Genomic DNA, 12,814 nt, shown 5'->3' with positions numbered 1-12,814 from the left:
AAGTCATTTTCATTCTTTTTTTGGGTCTTGAACTCAAGACAACCCATTTTCATTTTTTTTACACAACCGACTCTTTCAAGGACTCTTTCTCTTCAATCATTTTCTTTTGTTCGTGACGCTCATAAATTAATTTGAGTAGTTGATTATACATACGTGTTCCCGTTACAGGGTCGAGATTCCGCAAAAGTTGTTGCCAGGAGGTTCCATTAATGACTAATCCTAAATAGATGAACAATTTAGGAAAATTTTTCACAACTTGGAATATGAGGTAGACTGTTAAGACTGACACAGCAATATCCTTAGCTTTTAACCAAACGTATAAGCTTTCAATTTTTAAGTTACGAAAAATTGTTATTTCATTTGTTAGAAAAAATTGTTTTTGGAACTGAGCGTTCCAATGAATAAAATTTTCATGACTGTATTTTCCATCCGAATCTCGGAATGCTTCCCGACTGATAATTCCTTTACTATTATGGCGCATTGTTCGAGCAATTTGACTCTGTTTTACGTCTGATATGGAGAAAAGGCTGCGATGCAGGTTTTCATCACTTACGTTTAAGTTATTATTCATCGACCACTGATATATCTCACGATTGAATTTCTTCAGCGTTTCTCCATATTGTTGAAAACTGCCGTCTTCTAATTTCACAACATTTGGGTACAGCGGTATGCATGCAGCGATTGTATAATTATGATACAAAATTTTTGTAATAGGGTCCATATATCTAATATAAGAAAAATTCTGACCCTCTACTAACACAGGAACTTCTTCTGTGCAAAAAAGAAGTTTAGTTATTGTTGCTACCATCTTTGCACATTTATGAACATATAACACAGATCCTGCTCTTTCGACGTGAGTTCCTTTCTCGAAGAGCGTTACCAATGGACTAACAATGTCTTTTGATATTTCAATCATAGTTTGAATTTTTAGTCGTTGAATCTCACATTGGAGTGTTCTAATTTTCACAAAAAAAAATTCTCTCCCCTTGAGAAGTTCGAAATTCAAGGTGTCAACAACGCTTGAAAGAAACATTTCCATGGTTATTTTAAGATTAACAGTTTTCAGTTCTGAACTTTCCTCGGAGTAAAAAACACCTGAAACTCCGGTTGTTTTCACTTGCTGTCCACACAATCTAATTGCTTTTTCCTCTAAGATTTCTAATGCAAAATCTTCATATTTGTTTTTGTGTAATGTTTTTCCGCTGATAAAAGTGGTCTTGTTGTTACCAAAAATTTTTACAGTGTCCTCCTTATTAAAGTGTTTGATCGTTTGACATGTTTGCTCACCTCGATTTTCAAAAAAATAGTTTACTAAATCGTCTTCAAAATATGTGGTTTTGATAAAAACAGTTTTCGAGAAACCTAGGGGATCCTTAAAGCTTAAGAGGTTTCTTTGTATCAGCTTTCCCCAAATTGTTCCGATGTAAAGTTTTGCATTGATTATCACATTTCCAATAAGTTTTACTCCTGTAGGTGAAACCCACTCTACAGGCTCAGCATACATAGCACCTTCACGATTATTTTTTTTCATGAAGCTCTGGCTATGCTCCTCGGCATACGTAGTTTCACTTGCTCGTTGTAAAATCTTTTCCGTTACTGAATTGTTGACTTTAAAGTTTTTATCTCCAAAACCTGGTAAAGCAAAGTTTTTGTTTTGCCAAATGCCCCTACAGGTTCCTTCGTTTAATGGATATATGGATTTTAAGAGTCTTGAGTTTTTGGTAATAAAGACAACATCGTCATATACATTGCTCTTTTCAAGTGCAGACACAGTATATGCCGCTTCATATATGCAAAATCTTAATTTTATCTCGGGCTGAACCTCAGCATATATCAAACTACCTTCTTCTATTGTTTTCGATACTCGAATTTTGTTATCACAGTTTGTACTGTAATCCAAAGAATATTTTTTTGTTGATACGATATTGTCAAAATCGTAGCCGTATAATTTAATACAAAGTGAAGGAGAAGCAAAAACGGCTAGCAATGCCAGATACAAACATAGTGATATTCCATCACACGATACTCCAGACGAACTCGTCTTTCTTTTCGATTCCATTATTTCTTTCTGGATTTTCCTGAAACAAAAACATCATCAGTTTCCTGGCTGCTAAAGTACTCCTCATCTTGCTCAGTAAAGTATTTTTTTAATCTCTCAGGCACCAATTTTAATCGACTGCTAGAACTTGTAGCCATTTTTGGTGCCCTGGCATTACTATTAATCTTTTCTTCAGTACTTTTTGTTTTACTAATAGATTCCTGTTGCTTTTTTTCTGGTTTTGGAATTTTTGTTTCTGCTGATTTTTTTTCAGTGTACTCGGTAGCTTTTAATGAAGTTGCACCTCCACCCTCGGGAACATTTTGTGCCTTCTCTTGCCCTTTAGAGGTTTTTTGCTCTGATTCTTTAGCTTCATTCTCAGGCGTTTCATTTGTAACATTTAGTGAATCGCTAGCATCCTCAGCTTCGGATTGATTTTCTGTAATTAGATTGCTTTCACTGTCTGTTGATGATTCTATTTCAATTATATCGCCATCGTCTGAGCTGTTCAAATTGCTATTCTTATGCTCCTTACTGGTTGTTTTTCGTTTCGCCTGAGGCTCAGGAGTGAATGGTTTTTCTCGTGTTTTATATTTTTTCAGTCGGTCATAATGGACCTTGATAGCTTTCCTCGTCTTTTTATCTTCTACCTTGAAAGTCAAATCGTTTATAATTTCAACAATTATGTATGGTACTCTATAGAAAGAAGTAAATTTTCTTGTTTCTCCTTTTGTAACCGTTGGGTTGAAAACTAACACTTCTTCGCCAATTTTATAGCACGGCCCATACTTACTGCGATCATAATACGACTTCTGGCGTTCTTGTTCGACATCCATATACTCTCGCATCAAATGGTGTGTTTCCTGTAGTTTCTGTTTCATCGTGAAAACATAGTCACTTGGTGTTGCATATATTGTGGTCTGTGGTGTGCTATAGGTGCAGTCTATAGGTAGCGACAGTGGAAAACCCAGTACCACAAACGCTGGGCTGTATCTTGTTACACTATGAATTGATGATCGATATGCCATCATCGCTAAAGGTAGAAAATTAGCCCACTCGTGTTGGTATTGTCCTATATATTTGGAGAGGCATTCTTCTATTGTTCGATTTGTTCGTTCAATCATCGCGTTCCCTTGTGGGTGGTAGGATGTGGTTGATGTCCTCTGAATTCCTAGTTCACTGCAAAGACTACAAAACAATTTAGACATGAAGTTTGACCCTTGGTCACTGTGTAGATTGACTGGACAGCCGAATCTTACTATCCAGTGTTCAACAAACGCTTTTGCCACAGTTTTTGCCTCTTGATTGGGTAACGCTACAGCTTCATACCACTTACTGAATTGATCACCGATAAGCAAAATGTACTTGTTTCCCTGAGACTCGGGAAGTGGACCCATGATATCAAGAGATACTTGCCAAAATGGATGACTAGGTTTCCAATTTGAGAGTGAATGCCGATGTTTCTGCTTAGTGCTTTTCGTTTTTAGGCAAACGTCACAGCTTTCTATCCAGTTTCTTACGTCCCTTCTCATGCACGGCCAATAAAACCTTTCGCAAGCTCTTTTGTACGTTTTCTCTATACCAAAGTGTCCTGCGCTAGGCGAATCATGCAACAGCTCAAGAACGTTGGACACTCTACCCCAGGGTACCAGCATTTGGCAAACAGTTTCAAAGTTAGGTTCTGTTTGGTGTTTTCGATACAAAATCCCTTCTATGAGAAAAAGATTTTTATACTGAACCCAGTATTTCCATAACTCCTTTGAAGCTCCGTTTCTCATTTGCCGTGGTTCGGGTCTTTTTGTGTTTATGACCCATGAATATACTTCTTTGAGTATATTGTCATTTTGCTGCGAATCTCGCAGTTTTACTCTCTGCAGTTTTTGTAACTGCCAACCTCGACTACTATAGTCGGTATCGTCTTGCTCTACGTCTAGCGCAATAGCGTTAACGAAAGCTGTTTGTTCCTCATCTTCTGTGTTTATACGCGAAAGACAGTCAGCGTGTGGGATTTTCTTTCCTGCTCTATGCTTGATGTCAAAACTAAATTGCCCAAGTTTCTGTTTCTCTATCCATCTTGCAACCATACCGTCTGGTTCTTTAAAACTATAGATCCACACGAGAGACCTGTGGTCCGTTATAATTAAAAAATGCTGACCAAGTAAATGGTTTTTAAACTAATGGGTAAAATGAACTACTGCGAATAATTCCCGCTTAGTTGCTGAGTAGTTTCGATGACTTTTACTCAAAGTTTTGCTAGCATATGCAATAGCTCTATCCTCAGTTCCTTGTTTTTGTGTAAGAATTGCTCCGATGCCTGTCAACGATGCATCGGTAGTTAAGGTATATTGATCCCTATCGTTTGGATATCCTAAAACTGGGGCTTCTAAAAGCTTTTTCTTCAACTCTGCTACCGCACTTGTGCACTCTGTACTCCATTCAAATTTATTTGATTTATTTAGTAACCTGTAAAGAGGTTATGCTGTTTTTCCGAAACCCGGAATGAATTTTCGATAATAGCCCACAAGGCCCAGAAAAGCCCTGACGTCTTTTAGGGATGATGGTTCTTTCATTTTTTCTACCGCTCTTACTTTCTCTGGGTCGACCTCGACACCACTCTCAGATATAATATGTCCTAAAAAGCTGACCCGCTTTTGGAAGAAATTGCATTTTGATCCGTTAATCTTTAATCCATTCTCCGATAAACGTTGGAAAACCAGCTCTAACCGCTTAAGATGTTCTTCAAAATTTCTTCCGAAGACGATAACGTCGTCTAGATAAACTAAAGCTACTTCGTAAGAGAGACCAGCAAAAATTAAATCCATTAGGTTTTGAAAAGCTCCTGGTGCAGAAGCTAGTCCCATAGGGAGCCTCTTCCACTTATATAGGCCCAAAGGTGTAATAAAAGCTGTTACATTTTGACTCTCTTCTTCCAGCGCCATTTGAAAGTATCCCGACAGAAGATCAATGTTTGAGAAGTACATATTTCCCTCCAATGAATCAATAACCTCATTAATTCGCGGTAAAGGCCAGCATGTTTTCTCTATTTGTTTGTTTAGACCACGGTAGTCTACAACTAAACGGTAGGTTCCGTCTTTTTTTGGTACCAGTAATGATGGTGCTGCCCAATCAGAGTGTGTTGGTTCGACTAAGTCATCTCGTTCCAAGTCTTCGACAATTTTCTTCATGGCTTTTCTTTTCTCAAAGCTCATGCTGCCGTATGTACGTCTGAATGGCACAGCATCATTTTTTAATTTTATTTTATGATAAATTCGGTCGCAAAATCCCATATCATTTGAGTTTCGCGAAAATATCATTTCATATTTTGTGCAAAGTGACCTCAGTTTTGACATTTCCTCGCAAGACAAGCTCATTGAACTTGAGTTCACGTGTTTGTCGAAATCAAATTCGTCCCCATGCTTTTTATTATTGTCGGGGTTATTTTGTTGTACTCTTGAAATTTTTTCAATGTTTTCCGCACATGCGATTCTCGCATTTTTGTAAACTTTCTTTGATTCTAATGTAGGGTTCAGAGCTCGAACCCATACGACATCATCAACCATGTCATTCAGCGATCTCGCTTTTAATAAGTGTGATTTGTCTTCAAACCCTTTCATAGGTTCGACTATAATTTCTGTTTGCTGTGTTATGTTACCTTCTTCATCGATAATTTTGCATTTAATGAAACCCTCGCAGCGACGAGGTAATTCTTGATCCTCAGCAGCAATTAAAAACAGATTCCTATTACTTCGTTGAGATGGGGCCAATTGTAATGTTTTCCCAATCGCCCCGCAAAAAAGTTCGTTCTTTCTGAGATTTAAAATACAGTCAAAATTGTACAAGAATTCCATGCCTAATAAACAAGGCGTTATCTCAATTCTGGTCACTAGAAATTTGACTGTTATTTCACATGTAAATTTCTGAAGTTGAACTTGAATATCTGTTGACCCCATTATAGGCATTTTCCCGTTATTGGCAGCTATTATATTTTTATTGCACATTCTGATCTGGCTCGGTTCCCCCAATTGCTTGTAGAGTGTGTCGCTTATAATATTAACACTACTTCCACTATCAATTAAGGCCATTATCAATTTGTCTTTTATCATTATTTTTGCGAACAACGCCTCCACTGGGCTGTTTCCGCCACGCAAGGTTTTTACGTAGCCGGCTGAAAATGAAGCCCTGCGATTTCCAGCTAATTCTCGTTTAAATACGGACAATTTCGTTTGAAGTGATTTGGGCTCCCGCATTCGAAACAATTTTTGCATTCCCTAGATGCATGGTTTCGCTGACCGCAACGGCGACATTTTTCTTTCTCGAAACTCACCGCTGCCTTCGACTGCTCGGCACGACTCTCGTGCGATCGATCTCGGCTTCTGTTCTCACCTCCCGGTGTTAGCGAACGCGCTCTACTTTCGTAATTGTTTCGTCTATGCTCAGCGCTGCTTCTAGTATAGCTATTAGTATTTCTATTTCTATCTTCGTTCTCTCTTGAACTTCGCTGACTACCGCGCAGAAAATCTTTTGGCCGCGCTCCTTGCGATGAAAACTTTTGATTCTCTCGCCTATTAGGTTGATTAGTCTGCAGTGTTTGCACTAAATCGTTAATCGAATTAACCAGTTGTGTGTTTTCATTCGACTGGATGGCAGAAACCCGCGGCTCATTATCCTCCTCCTCAATTCTCGTGACTGCTTCAATGTGTAGTGCTCTTTCTAAAGCTTTGTCTAAAGTCATATCCGCGTCACCCAAGTTCTTTCTCAGGTCGAGTCGCACCTGACTATTTTCTATGCCTTCGAGGAATCCTCTCAAAATGAGATGTTCTCTTATCTCATTAGACTCCTGAGGGTATGCTTTCAAGGCTAAAGTTTTCAAATCACCGAGAAAATCTGTTAATTTTTCACCAGGCTGCTGGACTCTCCTAGCTAGCCTCCCCCGGAACACTACTGGTTTCTCATTATAATGTTGTCTGAAAGCCTTTACGTACTCGTCATAACTTTTTCTAGTGTCCTCCGAAAGTGTACGATAGAAATCAATAGCCGACTTTTGTAACCTTAACGCGAAATAATGCGGCCGTTCATCAATTTCGGTCTCGGCGCCGTTTACTGTTTCTTTTCTTTGCCACTTTTGAAGTTGTGACAAGAGCTCAAAGTGTGTAATGTAACTTTCAAAATCATTTGATCTAGTAAACGGTTCCGGTAACAGCGTTCTCGAGGAGTGCCGCGCCATCCTTTTTTTATTTAAAAGCTGTTGTTATTCAAAATATTTCACTAATTCTGTTCGAAACTCGAACTATTTTTCCGACACTCTAGTTAACAGCTTTTAAATATGATTGAAACTCTAATTCCCTCGTCAATAAATGCAAAAAAACTCGAGGTTTAATGCTTGAGTTTAAGTCAAATTAGGTCAAATTAAAATACTGATGTTTCTGAACGCTATTTTATTATCAAAAAAACATGTACACCCTGATTTATGCTATTCGAATTTTTAGGGAGTACTCACTTTATAGTTCCAAGATGGCAGTTGTTGTTGTCGAATCCCGACAGCAGTCCACAATTCCTCTTCCGGGTCGTGATGTTAAGAGGTCGAACTCGAGTTTAAAAATTGGTTTTAAAACAAAAAATAGATTTCTCTTGGAAATTAGTACAACGCTCAATGTTATTGGGTGGTGGTTTTCTATTTTCTTTTAATCTCTGTCGCCACTATAGCAGCCGCCCGTGCGCAATATGTATTATCTTTTGTAGTTGAGCGTGGTACTTGTTTAAAATACAAGGATTGAAGTTTAATTAATAAGTAGATAAAAGCAGAAGAGAATTGTTTCAAATAAATGAAGATCTAATTGAGTGATTAACACTGAAGGTAGGTTTATTATTCAATGAGTGAGTTTTATCCTCAGTTTTGCCCGTACCCAATATCGGTTCTATCACCGTGGTAAATTAACCAAGTAAATACTGATATGTCACAATTGTTAGTATTGCTCGAAGCCCGAGCTTTGTCTATTTCAATATGTCGACACCTATCAAGATTGTGTCAGTCATTAACCAAGTAATAAATTAAAATTTAAACTAAATCTTTGACCTTGAAACCCAAGGTTTTTAGTACACCCCTTTTTTTACATGGGGTGACACTCACAACAGGTTTTCTCATGTGCGAGTACAAAAATTGGTTGAAATATTCAAGATGGGGTCAAATTACCGACTTGTAAATACTGCTGAAAATCTCTACCCTGATTTTCGCGGAGCATTTGTAGTCAGACATGGCTGTTTTAATTTTGGTGATGATATGCTGTTCAAAGTCCAGTTTGTTGTCTATCCAGCAACCAGATCCTTTTCCGTGATGACTTTTTTTTTCAAATTAACAATATTTATCGATATCAGGGACAATAAGATCGATATCATGGACACTAAGCCACTTTGTCGTTTTCGCGTGGCGAAGATGATTATTATTTTGGAAGCTTTTCAATTGCACACTGATCTTACCTCAGTACTGCAAAATTAATTGAATTAACATCTTTCGCTTTCAAATATTGGTTTACCATCTAAAGTCTCGAGGGTTGTGCTCCTGTTAAACAAAACTTAAGATAATCTTCATCTCTTCATATCAAGCAAGGCACGGTTGATATCTGTTTCTATCTTCAGAGCATTTTTATCTCCGCATTAGAAAATGTTAGAGAAGCATTTTTTAGTCATACATGGCTGTTTAGATCATACATGGCTGTTTAAACCTTGGTGATGATATGTTGTTCAAAGTCCAGTTTTTTGTCTATCCAGACAACCGGATCTTTTTCCGTGATGATTTTTTTTTCAAATTAACACCATTTATCGATATCAAGGACAAATAGTTCGATATCAAGGACAATAAGCGACTTTGTCGTTTTCGCGTGGCGAAGATGATTGTCATATTGCACGCTTTTCAGTGCCACACTGATTTCACCTCAGTACTGCAAAAAATTTTGAATCAACATCTTTCGCTTTAAATATTGACTTACAATCCAAAGTCTCGAGGGTTGTGCTCCTGTCAAACATAATTTATGATAATCTTTATCGTTTCATATCAAGCAACGCACTGTTGATGTTTATTTCTATCTTCAGAGCAATTTTATTTCCGCATTAGAAAATGCTCGAGAAGCATTTTTTAAGCCAGGGCAAGGATTCAATTGGCTGTTTTTATCTTGGTGAAGATATACTGTTCAAAGTCCAGTTTGTTGTTTATCTAGACAACCAGATCCTTTTCCGTGATGAGTTTTTTTTTTCAAATTAACACCGTTTAGAGCGTACTAGGTTGTTGATAAAACGTTGGTGCTTGTTGTTGGCAAATATACGCAATTCTCTTCGTAAAATTGCAGTACAAATTTCTCGCCGCCAGTTTTCAAGGCGTTTGAGATCCTCTTGCAGAACTGTTTTGTCGTCCGTTGTGTCAATCCTATGGTAGAGCTTGGTGTCGTCAGCGAAGAGTGGAATGTTTTATTCGAGATCATTCCAATGTTGTTTATATGCATGATTAACAATATTGGTCCTACAACGTAACCTCACTTAGCTGGATACTATTTAAAACACCACACCAAAAGGAGCTCCTCACGATGACAACAAACCTCTGTTTCCTTCCCGTAAGAAAATCCTTGATCCAGACAATTGCATTTCAAGTGAACCGAATTGATTTCATTTTAGCCACAAGCCGTCGATTATGGTATGTCAAACGCTTTTCTGAAATCTGGGTAAATCAAGTCAGCGTCCTTCCCTTGGTTCATAAAGTCAGTCCATTGGTCAATTGCGTTAAAGTGTTGGAGCTGTGTCAATTTACCGGCTAAAATCGAAATTGCATTTGTGTTGATGTGGTGTCAATCCTCTCAACGAAGTATACATTCAACGCAAAAACTACCTGAACTACTCCATGAAAAAAAAAACACAACCCTCTCACTCCAATCCAAACATTTTCCTTGTACCCAAGCATTCAACTCCATTCCGTACGATCCCTATATTTTTTGCAATCATCAGCGCATCGGCAATTTGAAAAGCAGCCATAAAACCATGCAATGGTCCGTCAGGTATGCACAGAAATACACTTAGACCAATTTTGACTTGCTTCGAAGCAAATTCACTCATAATTTTTAAAACATTATTAAAAAATGCCATCATTTTTCGAATATTCCAATTGGTTCTCATAAAAAAATTGGTTAAAATGTAGAAAGAAAGTTAAAACTTTTAAAATGAGTCTTTGTCTTTTTCTTTGTACGTTTTCAATGAGAGATTTAATTTGGCCGAAATGCTACTTCGGAAACGTTTTTTAGTCAAAACAGGCTAAAGGCCTTTAATGTTTCAATGTCAGTTCCCGGCTCTTGTATTCGTCCCGGATTTTTAGCTGTGGCTTGCGTCTACTAATGTGCAGAGCTTCTAAGGTCATAAATTTCTCGTTATCCTGGCACTTATCTATTATATTATCTTTAATGTTGTTACCGTCCATCAGCATTCCACAAGTTGTTGACCTACTAATGAATCAAAACTCGATGCTCCAAAATTCTCGTGGTCAAATGATGACAAGTATGACCGACATAAATTAATTTTTCTCCACAGTAACAACTGACTTCGTAGACAACATTAAGTTTTAGATTTCTATCAAATCTCGATATTAAGGACAATAAGCAACTTTGTCGTTTTCGCTTGGAGAAGGTGATTGTCATATTGCATGCTTTTCAGTGGCACACTGGTCTTACCTCAGTACTGCAACAAAAAATATTGAGCTTTTCGCTTTGAAATATTGACTTAACGTCTAAAGTCTCGAGGGTTGTGCTCCTGTTAAACGTGACTTATGATAATATTGATCTCTTCATGTCAAGCAACGCACTCTTGATCTTTGTTTCTATCGTCAGAGCATTTTTATCTCCGCATTAGAAAATGCTCGAGAAGCATTCTTTAGTCAGGGCAAAGATTCAATTGCCTGTTTTGATCTTGGTGAAGATTTGCTGTTCAAAGTCCAGTTTGTTGTCTATCTAGACAACCGAATCTTTTTCCGTGATGAGTTTTTTTCTAATGAACACCACTTAGAGCGTACTAGATAGTTGGTAAAACGTTGGCACTGGTGATTGGCAAAAAAACGCATTTCTCTTCGTGAAATTGCAGTAGAATTTTTCGCCACCAGTTTTCAATGCGTTTGAGATCCTCTTGCAGAACTGTTTTGTCGTCCGTTGGTTCAATCCTACGGTAGAGCTAGGCGTCGTCAGCGAAGAGTAGAATGTTTGATTTGAGATTCTCTCCATTGGTGTTTGTATGCATGATGAACAATATTGGTCCTAGAACGTAACCTCACTTAGCCGGATACTATTTATTACAATGGTTGGAGTTGTGTCAATTTACCGGCTAAAATAGGTGTTTTAGTTGTGTCGATCCTCTAACCGAAGTATAACATCAATGTAAAAACTAACTTGAACTTCTCCATGAAGAACAAATACAACCCTCTCTGGCAAATCTAAACGGTTTCCTTGGACCCAAGCATTAAACTCAATTCCATACCATCCTTCTTTTTTTTGCAATCATCAGCGCATCGGCAATTTAAAAAGCAGCCATAAAAGCTATGCAATCACGGTCCGTCAGGTTTAAAAAAAATAAACTTAGACCAGTTTTAATTTGCTACAAGCGAATTCAGTCAAAATTGTGAAACCATTATTAAAAATTGCTATCATTTTCCTAATATTTCAATTTGTTCACATAAAAAAGTTAGTTAAAAGGTAGAAAGAAAATTAACACTGTTAAAATAAGTCTTTATCTTTGTACGTTTTCAATGAGAGATTTAACTTGGCCGAAATGCTAATTCGGAAACGTTTTTTAAGCTAATTGTGCTTAATGCCCTTAATTTTTCCATGTTATTTCCAGACCCATGTGATCGTCAAAATTTTTCTGCAAATCGAATAGGTTTTCTTAAAGTTTGTTAAAATTGAAGAAAATTACAACTGTTAATTGAGTCGTTAGCTTTAAAAGATCTCCATGGAAAATTGTCTTTTTTTGTTGCTTTTGTTTTTGCGCAAATGCTTATTCGAAACACTTTTAAAGCAAAATATGTTTGCTGCTTTTATTTTTTAATGTCAATTCTTGTTCTTGTACTCGTCCCAGATATTAAGTCCGGCTTCTATGATCATAAGTGTCTCGGTATCCTTCACTGATGTATTATCTTTTAATTAAAAGCTGTTAGCGCCCCACAGCATACCACAAAATTGAGAATATGAGATTTCAAATTTGTAATGAAGTTGGAGATGAAGTTGGTCGTCGTTTCTCACTTGCAGTCCGATGATAAATCGGAACTGCAAGAAAATCAATATTTAACATCTTTGCTTGTGGTTTTTGTCCCTTCTGTTGTAAATTCGCTTCAAAACACTTCACCACAGGTTTTCTTATAACATTTTTTGAAAAGCAGCTTTAATGATTGTAAAATACCAACGTTCAGGATATCGAGGTTTTAACCAAATACATTCGTTTTCCGTCAGAGCATTGTCAAAGTTTAACCATGTGCTGGTGCTTCTAAAAATGGGACAAACAGTCCTTTCTAAGAGAAATTTTTCATTTGTAGCTAAATTTTGAAACCATCATTGAAAATTGTCATCATTTTTTTTGATATTTCAATTGGTTCTCATATAAAAGTTGATTAAAATTTAGAAAGAAAATTAACACTGTTAAAATGAGTCTTTATCTTTGTACGTTTTCAATGAGAGATTTAACTTGGCCGAAATGCTAATTCGGAAACGTTTTTTAGGCAAAACGTGCTTAATGACCTGAATGTTTCAATGTTAGTTC

Source organism: Convolutriloba macropyga, chromosome 2 (genome assembly GCF_964194025.1).
Source record: "Convolutriloba macropyga chromosome 2, txConMacr16.3, whole genome shotgun sequence".
Classification (NCBI taxonomy): Eukaryota; Metazoa; Xenacoelomorpha; order Acoela; family Convolutidae; genus Convolutriloba; species Convolutriloba macropyga.
Note: the sequence above shows the minus strand (reverse complement) of the source record.